This window comes from Ornithodoros turicata, chromosome 2, assembly GCF_037126465.1.
Source record: "Ornithodoros turicata isolate Travis chromosome 2, ASM3712646v1, whole genome shotgun sequence".
Classification (NCBI taxonomy): domain Eukaryota; kingdom Metazoa; phylum Arthropoda; class Arachnida; order Ixodida; family Argasidae; genus Ornithodoros; species Ornithodoros turicata.
Genome location: NC_088202.1, coordinates 135,674,391 through 135,687,564, shown reverse-complemented (window position 1 = coordinate 135,687,564; position 13,174 = coordinate 135,674,391). Strand labels below are relative to the sequence as shown.

General features: G+C 47.9%; 1 protein-coding gene and 1 long non-coding RNA gene across 2 annotated transcripts in view; one reads left to right on the top strand and one right to left on the bottom strand.

The window, feature by feature from the left end:
* LOC135386179 (uncharacterized) overlaps window positions 1-11,922 on the bottom strand; it is a 200,007-nt gene extending 188,085 nt beyond the window's left edge. The window contains exon 1 of the long non-coding RNA XR_010420627.1: window positions 11,899-11,922. This is a non-coding gene — a long non-coding RNA (uncharacterized LOC135386179). The remainder of the gene's footprint in view (window positions 1-11,898) is intronic.
* LOC135386178 (uncharacterized protein DDB_G0287625-like) overlaps window positions 1-13,174 on the top strand; it is a 370,446-nt gene that overhangs the window by 182,037 nt on the left and 175,235 nt on the right. The gene's annotated exons all lie outside the window — the stretch shown is intronic.

Sequence of the window (13,174 nt, the reverse complement as noted above, 5' to 3'; positions counted from 1 at the left end):
GTGCCAGCGTTGCGACGTGTAAGGCGCTTATGTCTGGGGTAGCGTGACAGAAATGGCAAATGAGATCTGGTACGAGAGGAATGAGGGATGGCGGTCTTTCCGCTTGAGGCTCGTGCAGGATAGCTCGTGTGTATCCAGAAATACATCGTATTCAAATGGCACAAGGCACGAATGTGCAAAAGAAAAACAAGAGCTAGTATAGGATGTATATGGTCAGGATAGTGGTTATAACAAGCCTGATATTTGTGCTTTCGAACAACCAATTCTTGCGAATACCATATGCCGTAGGGATGCCACATTACCCATCAGCCGTTTGGCTGGCCTTTCCCCCGTTTTTTTTTCCCTTCGTCTAATAAATATACCCCCCCCCCCCCATCAGGGTCAAGTTCTGCTACGTTCCCGCAATGCAGTCGATGAAAAACAGAATAACCCAAACACAGATCATCGAAAAGTGGGATACCCAGCGATCTGGTAAAGGCAGATTAAGGCAAAAATGGGAGTGGATATTTAGAACAGAGTCTGTTCTTCTCTGGGTCCAGTTGATAAGCAGTCTCTGTTCGAAATATCGGTGGCTTCGGACCTGAGGCTTCTGCTTCAATCCATATACAGAACATTGGACTTGTGTATGAACCCAAAAGATCTTAAAAACGAAAAATCATTACGCTTGAGACGTCTAACCGCTTTCCTTCCTTCTCTCTCTCTGTCTGTCTCTCTCTCTCTCTGTGTATTTCTTTCGCAATTACAGCAGACAGTAGGGTAGTTGTTACCCGTAATTAGTAAGTAATAATAGTTTATTGATACAGGCTACAGTACTAGGGTATTGTTTTTCTTTTCTAATGGATCACCGTAAACTAGACGACCCAAGGCTTCTGTAGAGATACTAGGCCTCAGTTCAACAGCTTCAGAGGCAGAACATTTGCGGTTATCCTTTTTTTTGGAGATCAAAAGGAATTCCTCAAGATAAAAAGAGAACCCAATTATTTTTTATGCATTGCACCACGATGGTTTACTCCAAAAGTACATTACAGAACCAAAGTCTGCATACCGGATAATTCGGGGGCACAGCTACCACAGTTTCAAAGAAAATTTGATTGATTGATTGATTATGAAAAGAAAAAATTGGGAAAGAAAATTAATTTTAAAAGGTGGAGTAGGGATACAGAGCTAAAACGTTCAGGTGTGTATTTGTACACCCTTCGGCAGTCGAATTATCTCTACTAGAAAAAAAAAAGTCAGAAAAGCAGTTCTTTAAGAGCGCCGGCTGGCACCGATCCTCGAGGAAAAGCGCCACGGTGATAGGGAAAAATGTCGCAAGCTACCGGACAAGTGTCGCTCAGGGGCTCAATCTTGATCTGCACATAGCGATCGTTATAGCTATTTTTCAAGATTTGCGCGCTCATTCCGTCACGCGCATTGGCCGTCAACTGGGGAGCACGAGCGTTTAGCAAGCGTTACGGGATAGCGAAAAGTTCAAGATCTAGCCCCAGAATATGGCACCCGCTTCCTGCCGCAGTCGTCTTCTTCTTCTTCTTCATTATGGGTTTATAGAGATGTTAGCCGAGCTAGGGCTGGCTTGCTTCATTGTGCAGGATTCCTGGCTAGGGTGGGCTTTTCAGGAACCGTTGTAGCAAGTCGTACCCGGCCTTTCGGGTCCCGGGTGAAAACTGGTGACACATCCCCTAGCGTTCGTGCAATGTCACCATTTTCTAGTGCTTGAATATGTCCGAACCATTCTCTGTCTTTCCAGTCACCTGGAAATGCGTGTGTCCCACAAGTCTGGCGTTTCAGTGGTGCAGGCAGGACAAGTAACAGCTGTGCAAATAACAGAAAAGCTGTACAAGTAATCAGGACTAGTAACAGGTATGCTCAACCGTCCAGTAATCAACTCTCCTCTTTCCGCACTCCTCCCAACACTTCCACGGGGACAATGAGTAGCCACATCGAAAGACTTCATACTGATGTACAGGGTCTGTTACATATTTTTCAACCATATCAACCGGAATTTAATAGGTAACTCAGTCGACGAAATCGCTTGGAGCACATCCCTTATCAAAATGCAGACCCTGATGAGCAGCAGCAGTCGCCTAATACAGGTCCCCACGACGATTTGCCAGGACGCAGCATGCTGGCGCCATGCGCATCACTCTTTTTCTTTCTTTCTTTCTCTCTCTCTCTTTGTTGGCCTTTAACCATGGTGTAGCGGAAATCAAGAATGGTTGCCGAATTCCCCCTCATGGGCACTATCCCCCTTAGTTACACGTAAGTGAGAGCATGTCTCGGGCCGTTGTTTACTTCGGTTGGCCTTAATCGTATCCTCTGAGTGCTTCGCTTTAGCTCTCCGGCTATTTCCGCTGTTGGACGGCAGCTCCCGAAGCGTTATTGTAGCAGAGCTCTATAGCGTCTGCGTCAACCGTTCGTCGATCGCCAACGTAATAACGTTTCCTCCGTTTTAGGCGCATCGACACAATGTCGTTTCAGTGAGAGACGACCTGTATTTCAGGGACTCCCCGGTTATCCGATACGGAAATGACCAAGGGGTATCGCCGTAGCATAGAACGCATCGGTGGCACGGTGATTTTCTCTTGGGTATGAAAGGCCGCTGTTGTTCAATATACAGCAATGAACACCTCAAAAGCTGCACTACTTCACCTTCATTATCCAACGACATGCTTACACTGTATTTTTTTTTATTTGGTGTCAGCGCCGCGAAGCAACTGTGGCTACGAGCGGCGTAGGGACGTGGACAGATGGAGAGAGGACAGCAGGACGGAGTGGGGGACAGGGGGTTAGTATGCGTCCTGGGCCGACTTCAGGCGGAACTGTGCCGACATTGGTCTGGAAAGTCTGCCGGAAAACACATGGAAACCCTCATACAGCCGGTGCTGGGATTCGAACCCGTATAACTTTCCAGTCTCGGCGTGGAAAGGGATCATCCTAACCACTATAGCACGTGAGCTGGTCACCGTATTACTTGTATACTCGTTTTCAACTAGCGCGCGTGCGCTACTTCAGTACCAGTCACGATGCCACCCTCATTTTGATTCCAGTGTTCTGGTCATGTTTATAAACATTCGGATACACGTTACAATACAATACAATAGTATACAAGCAACACTGATACTAATTCAACACTACTAAGAATACTATGAGGATGACAATTCCAAGACGCAGAACAACAGACATATCCCACGTTAACCAGCGGCAGGAGAACGATGCTCGGCCCTTCGGAAATGTATCACGTAAACCAGCGCCGGAGAAACTCTGTGCCTCCAAGAACCAGCAGCTGCGTCTTCAAAGGAACGATGAGTTGCTTATGTGGAGACATGAAGAGCGGGTATTGAATTCGCAGGCGCCTACATTGAGCATCTACTCTGCATCTATTACGCCACAAGACGTACCGGGCCACATATGGCATCAGAAAGTTAACTCACTCGCCGGGGGGGATTCGAGTGGTCTGCCTGCCTAGATTGGCGGCACGTTGAGACGACCCTCTTGCTGACGTTCCTGTAGACACTAACTGGATTTATGCGGAGCGAAGAAGAGCCAAACACGCTCAACAAGTGCAACCCGTTTAATCAAAGAAATAAGAGCGAGAAAGTTTCGGCCGAGAAACGCTGGAGTCGAGAATGGATCTCACCAATGTCATGTCCTCAGGATTCCAATATCACGTCACACGTAGAGTCTACACCACTGTTGGTCCTCCTCTGTGTTTTTCTTCACGGTCGTATACGTGTGCCTCGTCGTTCTTAACCTCCTTATGGTGTCCGGGACCACGTCTAGGTTACCGCACGCCTTCTACTGTTCCACTCCCTCCTCTACCCTCTCCTCTTCATCTTCGTCTTTCCCCATTACACTTCATCAAACTCGCCACAACAAAGAAAAAATTCGACTGGAGGTGCAAATTCCTTTAACCCAACCACTTCTGATGGGTTGTGTCCAGTCGAACAGATTTCACTGCACCCACACTCGTTCCTCAATCAAACTCTCTAACTAACTAACTAAACTCTCTTCCCAGCACGGCGTGCTGTCTCATTGCTGTCTCCACTCGCAGGCAGTTCTATCATGCTGACGGAACGCTCAAACGGAGCTACACCCGGTACGCTGCGGGTACGGGCCCTCCACTGCGCAAGAAATACCGTTGTTGAGGATGAGATAACTGTGGTTGATGAAGCATGTTCTGTTGTCGGCACAGTTGGTCAACTATTCCCTCCAGCAGGGTGTGCTTAATTACCGTTGGTTGCAGCGCGCCGGATTCGCCTGTATGTGAAGATGAAGACCTGCAGGATGGTGCACTGTTACCCTGGGTCGAAGGACCTCAGGTTCCTGTTCGTGTGTACTCAGCTGCCTGGTGTGAGTTCCGCTGCTGGGTGAAGTGGAATATTCGTCAACGGAATCGTCTCTCGTTGTCCTAGGATTAGCCTCATCTGGGTCCTTCTCGTATGGTCCAACGTATGGGGCTGGCTTCAGCCTTGCTGCGTGTATTTTTGTTGCCTCCTGTTTGTAATGCCTCGGATCCTTAACGTGACGTGAGGGAGCTTCTCGACCACACGGTATGGTCCTTCCCACTTCGGAGCTAGCTTCCTTGTCACTCCTTGTCTCCCTGCCATGATACGTACGTACACCTGATCGCCGACTCCATAACTAGTTTGTCTGCTGTCCTTGTCATGTCGTGCCTTCCTCACTTCAGCCGCATTAGTCAAGGCCTTCCTGGCTATTTCATGAGCGATTGTCAGTCTTTGCGACAGTTCTGCCCTATAATTCTGCAGGGTACCGTAGTGTGTGGTCGGATTCGTCCTTGGGGCGTTGGGAAATGTACAGTCATGGCCGTATCGGGAGAAAAAACGGTGACTCCTTCGTCCCCTCGTGAACAGCGGTATTGTAAGCAAATAGTGCATACGGCACCCACATGTCCCAGTCTTTCTGGTCGTGGGCCACGTAGTGCGATAATAAGGTTGTTATTGTTTGATTCAAGCAGTCCACAGCACCATTACATTCCGGATGATAAGCCGTAGTCTGTAACTTTGACATGCCGAGAAGTTCATACACATCTGTCATCAGCTGCGACGTAAAGTTTGCTCCCCTGTCCGTGAGAAGTTGCTCCGGTACACCGTGTCTGAGGATAACTCCTTCGACAAACGCTTTTGCCACGGTCTCCGCCTTCTGATCTTTCATGGACACCGCTTCAGCATATCGGGTCAAATGGTCGACGAACGCGGGTAAGTAACGGTTGCCCATGGTTGTCATGGGAAGTGGTCCCATGATATCCATGGCTGTCCTCTCAAATGGTTTGCCGACTTCTCCGAAAAGTTGAAGTGGTGGCTGCGCCAGATTTGTCGGTTGTTTTTGTTCCACACAAGATTGACACACTGCGCACAGTATTCTTTATCCATTTCCCAAAGGAACATTTCGCAATCTTGAGTCTAGTCTTTTGTACTCCGAGGTGTCCCGCGTACGACGCGTCGTGGTGCTGCCGTAGTATCATGGGTACTATGCTGATGGGTACAACAGGACGTTGCAACTCGCAGTCGTTCTTACCGTTGCTTCTTTCCTCTATGTGGCAGAGTAGACTTCTTTCATCAATGATGTAATGTCCATAACGCTGTTCTTTGCTTAGTTTGACGTTGTCAATAATCCCCTTCAGCTTTGTATCTCGCCCGTTGTGCTTCTCTAATTTCGCTCTCATTCACAGCCGGCACAAATTCCGTGGCTTTCCGTACCACTGCCCTGCTCAGACCTTCCGCATTGTGATTCAGTTTGCCTAGTTTGTGCTCGATGTCCATTTTATACTCCTGCAACCGTAAGTTCCATCGGGCGAGTCTTGAGTTCTGGTCCCTAGTATTCATGAGCCATCTCAGAGCGCTACAGTCTGTGACAACTCTAAACTTCCTCCCGTATAAGTAGCATCTAAAGTGGCGTACGGCCCAGACAACTGCGAGACACTCCTGTACTGTCGCTCCGTATCTCGTTTCGGCATCGTTTAGCTGTCTGCTCGCTTACGCCACGAGATGTTCTGTGCCGTCTATCGTTTGTGACAGCATCGCCGCGACTGTGCACTTCGACGCGTCGGTGCTTAACGTGAAGCAATTTGAAAAGTCTGGAAACCGCGAGACCGGGGCAGTCGTGAGAGCGTCCTTCAACGACTCAAAAGCTTCCTGTGCTTCAGCATCCCATTGAAATGGAGTGCGCTTTGTTGACGTTAGCTTGGTTAGCGATTGGGCGATTGTCGCGAAATTGTTAATATGTCGACGGTAATAGCCAGCTAATCCCAAAAATTGTGTGACTTCCCTTACAGTCTTCGGCACTGGGTATCCCTTTACACACTCTACTTTCTTCGGATCGGGCCTGACGCCATGACATGAGACGATGTGTCCTAGATAACTGGCTTCTAGATTGAGGAACTGGCACTTGCTCTGCTTCAGTTTGAGTCCCGCATCGTGGGGTCGGGTGAAGACGTCTTCGGCATCTTTCAAGTGATGCTCGAACGTGCTACTATATATGATAACATCGTCGAGATACACATGACAGACCTTCCCCAGCAGTCCTGAAAGAATCACGTCTGTCGTCCTCTGTCAGACTGCCGCACTGTTGGATAGCCCCATTGGCATTCTTGACCACTGGTAACGTCCAGAGTGTGTGTTGAAAGCTGTTTTCTCCTTGCCGGCGGTGTCTAGTTCGATCTGCCAGTACCCTGACGCCATGTCAACAACGGTGAAATACTGTGCTGATCCGAGTAGGGAAAGGGTTTCATGAACGTTTGGCAGCGGGTAAGGGTCGATTCGTATCACTTTATTCAGTTAACGGTAATCTACTATCAAGCGGAAAGATTCGTCAGCTTTCTCAACTAGCAGGGCCGGAGCGCCCCACGGCGACGTGGAGTGCTCAACTATGTCTTTATCCAGTTACGCGCTGATCTGTCCGTCCATTTCTTCCCTTTGGGCGTAAGGCACCCGATATGCGCGGCGGTAGACAGGCACCGAAGAAGTGGTCTGTACGCGGTGCTTTATTACTTCACACCGGCCCAGGCCATGCTCGGACATCGCAAATACACGACGATATTTTATGAGTAACTCTAGCAGCTGTGTACGTTCTCTGGCTCTGATGTGATCCAAGTTGCTGCCGATCTCCTCTTCATTTGGATTCTGATATAGTGGCACACAAATCCTCCCCTTCGGTTGGCGACTCTTCTACGGTAGCCGGAAAGAGAGTTCCAACGACCTTTCTTCGGGGCAACGAAAGTTCCTTCTCGTTGTGTTGGCGATCCGTAGTGGAATCATGTTTTCTTTGCCCATCCTTACCAACATGGCAGCACCTACTAAACCTTGCGTCTCTATCCGGTCTAAGTGGACCACAGACTGTCGTGTCTAACTCCACCCCTTGAACAAGACCGAAGTATATGTTCACTGTTCTAGGTGGTAGCACCACCTCACGGACCAGTCTGATACGGGCACAATCGAATCTGTGAACTTCCTGCCTACCTTTCAGCGTGGCATTCTTGAGCCCAGTTTATCATCGGGACTTCGCATCCCTCGAAGAGGTTTCCCAGCCTGGGTCGATCCTGTAAAGTGTCGACGCTTTGACTAACGTAACCCGGGATCCCGTGTCTAGTATAGACAAGTAACCTTTTGAGCTCCAACTTCACACTCAATGATTGGACCTGTCTCCGTACCTAACCCGACCCCCTTGATATGAACCGCCTCTTCGTGGTGGTGTGTAGAGGCTGGCACTAGTTTCCCGGCCGTAGAAGCCCGTACGCGGACCCTTTCTTCCCTCCGGGCTGTTGATCCACAATTCGCACGAACCTTTAACACGTCACACCTAACCCTTTAAATACCATGCCAATGATGAGGACGGTGCCCAGAAGATGAACAGTCTCTGTTCGAAATATCGGCGGCTCCTGTCCTGAGGCAACTCCCTTCGTACTTCGCTATACCGGTTCGCTGAATTTCTACAGATTCGTGCTGTATTTTAACTTTCCCTAACTTTCTCACTTTCTCGGGTAGTGCGCCCAGTTACTTTCTCAACCTCTACTGTCCACTGTCGATTTATTTTAAACTTCATTCACTTTTAATCCTCTTACACTTGCAGCTAATTTTCGCACGAATCAGTCCTCAAGTAGCTGTTTCAGGCTTCGTTATGGGTGTGGGGTTGACTGTACGCTCTCGTTTAACCAGAAGAATCCGCAAGAGAAGCAAGCCAGATCTCGATACATCGCCCTTTGCCCATCCCCGCGGAAGAAAAGGATGTTCCGTTAATCTCGGCGAGAAATAAGGGAAGAAAGAAAAAGTGCGACACCCGGTACCCTTAAGGCGAAAAGAATGGCATCTTCATTTACCCCTGGTGGAACAAAGCAGAAAAAAAAAAGGTTCCAAAGGAAGGTTATATACGACGGCCACTCTGTAATACCGTCGGGTTAAGGGACACTGCATGCCGCCCTCGTGTCAATACGTGCCAAGTTCAATGATCTATCAAGCATTTTTTTTCTTTCTTCCGTGTTTATTTTGGATAGCATAGCCTCCATTTACTTGAGGTTCTGCCTTGGACCCATAAATTTTCGGGACGTGGAGGGTGTCTAGACGACAAAGCAGAGGGATTTTGGAGGAACAAAGCGAGCGTCTCGCGTATACATTAGAGGTGGGAAACTATATTGATAGCCTTTCTGCCGATCTATAAATAGAACACTATCCTTCGTAAGATTGCTGTGATTGATGTTGCTGTTATTTGGATGGACCCGTTGTTCTCAGCGATTCCATTTTTCGGATTGAAGCACTGTGGATATCAGTGTAAGTACAGCATCAAGAACATACAAGTGCACCCATGTGATCGTATGACGTCATAATCGTTTTCAACTCCATCGCTGCATTTGACCAGAAAAAAGACACATCTAACATTATGTCCGATCCGCAGTAGGGTTGGCGCGTTTCGTATTCCATAGCCTTACCGAATTTAGTATAATTATTATATTTAATATCGATTTGATTTTTCTAACAATCTATGCTGTCAATAGCCAATATCCCTGTAGTCCAACGCTATTATTATACAATACATTTGGAAAGCGGCGATGACTTAAAACTATCGAAATAGCTGCCGTTTGGGCACTTCAAGTTAGCTACGCATCCTGAACTATACTCCTCGCGCATTGACACTGACGTCAACCCTATCAAAGCTACAACGTGCACTGCTTACCGAACGTGGTAAAAATTAACATTTCGTTGCCACGCAACTTGCTGAGCAAGTTCCAAAGTCGACAAGGAGCTCGAGAGGTATGCGGGACCTGTAGGTTGTGCTTTAGGAAATAGTGAAATATTGAGAAATACGCTTGTGTTGTAGGTATTGTTTTTCTACTCTAGATGCTCTAGACGTTTTTTTTTTTTTGTAATTCCGTGTTAGCGCGGCGAAGCAACAGTGGCTATGAGCGCCGTACAGAAGTGGGCAGGTGGAGAGAGGACAGCAGGAAGGAGTGGGGGACGGAGGGGTTAGTATGCATCCTGGGCCGACTTCAGGGGGAACTGTGCAGACATTCGCCCGGAAAGTCTTCGGAAAACCCAGGGAAAAACCCTCAGACAGCACAGCCGGTGACAGGATTCGAACCCGTGTCTCCTCCCAATCTCGGCGTGGAAAGCGATCATCCTAACCACTACGCCACGGGAGCTGGTAGACTTATTATTGATTTTTCGGTTTATTTACTTTTTCAAAGTACGTTTATTTCGGCATACCCTGTATGGCAGTCAACAAAAGTTCGGAAACTTTCTCGTTTAGAAGCTTCTTTGAATACCACTTTCCTAACTTCCCCGAACTTTTTTTTTTTTTTTTTTTTCACCGAAGCGATCCATCAAGTATCACTCAGCAATTGGACAAAGGAATTCTGCGATAGAAATTCACCTTCTCGCCAACAGACATCCTATCGGAAACGATACGGAGCCCAACATATCCCCATAAGTTGGGCATTGCTCCAAGAAAGAGCGAAAACGGCATCGCATTCATCCTCTAAGGGGATATGGAGTATCCTTCCGCCCCCTTCATATGGGCGCCACGCGGTGTCTCTCAGCACGGAGTCCATTCTCAACAGACGTCTCCGGAAACTCTTTTCAATAAGAGCGATTCCCGTTCGCACGTCCCGATCTATCTTCGTGATAAGCACTTGGGATCCTGTCCATTTCATCTGGGGGCGAATCAATGGAGGGAAAGTAAATGGACGAGACGGGAACAAACAACGGACTGATCACTGTATGGTTCGAATGGCGGACAACTTTTCGTACGCTTCCTCTTTTTTATCTCACGGGCGCGCAAACAATTGAATGAGCGCAGCGGACGTGTACGGGGATACCGTCCTTGCGTTGCCAGTGGTGTGTGATATTCCCTTTGTGTCATCTAAAGCCAGCCATGTATAGCCCGGACACCATCGAAAGCTGAATGAACGCCGTCACGTGGTTCCCCTGCAGGCCCAGTGTCAGCGTGTGTGGCAACCAAGTTCGTAGCCCATTGTTTGCGAATGATTTTCATAGGGCGTTTATGTTTATTCGCTCGGAGCAGAGCCCGAGCTGACCGGAAGTGCGTCACCGACTGAGCGAGAGCGACAATGCGCACGCGCAGTGTTTATTGCTGTGCCGTCTCCTTCCAGTTCGTGCTCGTCGCAGGGCACTGTTTTGTACTTCGTAACAAAAGACCCGGACTTCATGCGTCCCTCGGACAAACACACAGCTTCTCGAACTCAACCTGATTCTATCCGGCCATTCTCATCACATGTCCCAAATTCAGTTGTGTAGTCATTTTCCCTGATTCATCCGACCGCTGTCTCTTCCCAGATGTTAATGAGGCTTGTGCAGTGACGTCACGTTTGGTCACGTGACTCGGGAAAACATATTGCCGCACCGGAGTTACTGCAGTTAGTTGTTGCAGTGTGCATGCAATTACCAGCGTATATTGCAAAACACAAGCTGTTGGCTCATTCGGCACGCGGTGTGACGCCTGTGACGCATCCCCATGTTTTCCCGAGTCACGTGGCTCAAGGGCGCTCAAAGGCTGCGCGTGACGTCATCTGCACGAGCCTCATTGCTCGAAGGTTTCACTTTTGTGTATTTTTAGTTGTTTTTTTCTGGGGTTGTGTTTGTTTCTTTTTTTTTTCTGTCCACCATTCCATATTCCATTCCATGTTGTACATATACGTCGTCTGAAGAAATGCAGACTCTGCATGAAAGCCTGTGTCAATAAAGCTGTTCCATATGTTTCATTTCCAGTGATTTTTATATTTTTTTTTACAACACGGACGAAATTTAAGTATTTGTGACTAATTCCACAACCTGATCCCGGTGGTACGGCGGTCTAGACGGTCTAGATGAAAATCACTTCAAAATAGCCGCAGTCTTCTAACTTAGGTATTGTGGGAAGGATCTGAGAGCTCGCCCTCCAAGCTGCGAGCGATGCGAGCTGCCTTGGAGGTGATTTGGGAGCGCCGTGACCACATATCCGCTCTGAACGCCTCCGAGCGAATCAACGCCTATGGCCAGTCGTGACGTCATTGTCGCCAACTTCCGGTTTCTGCTCTTCGGTTCCTGCTCAAGCAACTGATTGGGGAGTAAACTTGCTGATTACGTTTTGCTATACCATATCTCAAAACAGTCCTCAGTCATTCTTGCATTGGTCGCAAACTCTTGTGACGTCCGCAAAGGTGTGGTAGCTCATGCTTACTTATGTCACGATGAAGCCTAAATGGATGTTAACATGACGTTCGTTTTTCTTCAAAATCTTTAAAAGTACGGTGCCGTGGCGCTTGGCATCTACTTGTACACGTAGCTTACAGTCGGATACGACTCTAATCTCAGTACCAGACAACGCTTCCGGGCTGCAAGGACAACATTGGGCGGCATAATGGAATACAAAATCAAAGAATAAATCACTTACCCTCCCTGGGCGGCTTGAATTCTTCGTGTTCTTCAAAGCACCACAACCTGCAATGTAGCGTTTCTTCGTTGTTCATTTTAAAAGCAACAGTATTCGCATTCTGCGTGCGAGACATTCCGCAGCTAAAAGTAGCGATATTACGAACCTGTCGAGCTTCGTAAAAAGATAACGGATTTCGATTTTTTTTATTAGGAAATTTTGTAAGGCTTCGCCCAGGCTCGACTTTATTGCGCATTCGCATCAGTTCCTTGCCCGGAAGGGGAAGCCTATGTTTTATGACTTGGAAAGCCGTCACGTATTGGTGTTGTGTTTCGAATATGACATTGTAAATCTTGTTGTGTGCTATGTCCTTAGGTGAGCCAGCAAGATAGAAACACGGGGAGAGCTAGATACGGTTTTTCACGTTGTAGCGGGTGTTATCGTGCGCTACATAGCGAGCTCTGCTTAAGTGCTACACAAGAAAGGCGTTGCACAAACAACATTTATATCTTCCAGCGTGTCCGTGTTCGTGCAATCATAGGGTAGGTTGTTTGATTGGTTTGTGCGTGTTATTGCCTAGCGCTCTGCAATATACTGTGGCACCACATTGAAGCAGAAGCCTCCGGGTCGGAACTCAAGTGTTGTTCAAGGGGACCGCGCGTCCTAGGTAGACTTCACTGGGAACAGCTAGCGCTGAGATCTGTTATATAAGAGCCTGGAGGAAAAGCCAGGAAAGACACCGAGATAGTACAGCCAGTGCTCGAATTACGTCCAAGTCTTGCTGCAGGAGTGAACGTCTTAGCCACGGGAGCTGCTAAAGAGCTTTATGAGCACAAAGGCAGGCCGGTCTCGGCTAACTTCTCCTTAACCCCATAAAGAACAAACAAACAACAGACGTAGACTGAAGATATCGACCGCAGTGCACAAGTGTCGCTTGCGTAATTAATCGGTTCCATCGACCTCTTCGATGTTATACTGCACTTGACACAGCCATTATGCCCTACATTACACGAGTTAGGCGCCAGGGAGGTAGAGTCTGCGAACGTTTGCGGACCTCGGCGAATCTCATATGAAATACAAAAGTTTGTCGAACCGCGCAAACTCGCCGGTTCCAATGCGAAAAAAAAAAAGAAAGAGTCGCGACACTAGTATAAATGGCACTCAGCGAAACAACAGATCACCGAAAGGATTTTATAACAGTCTGTCGTCCGCATTACGCCTTGCCGGTATAACACACCCGTATAATACAGACAGCACAACCGATATTGAAACAAATTCTCGTCGTCAGTCATGAACA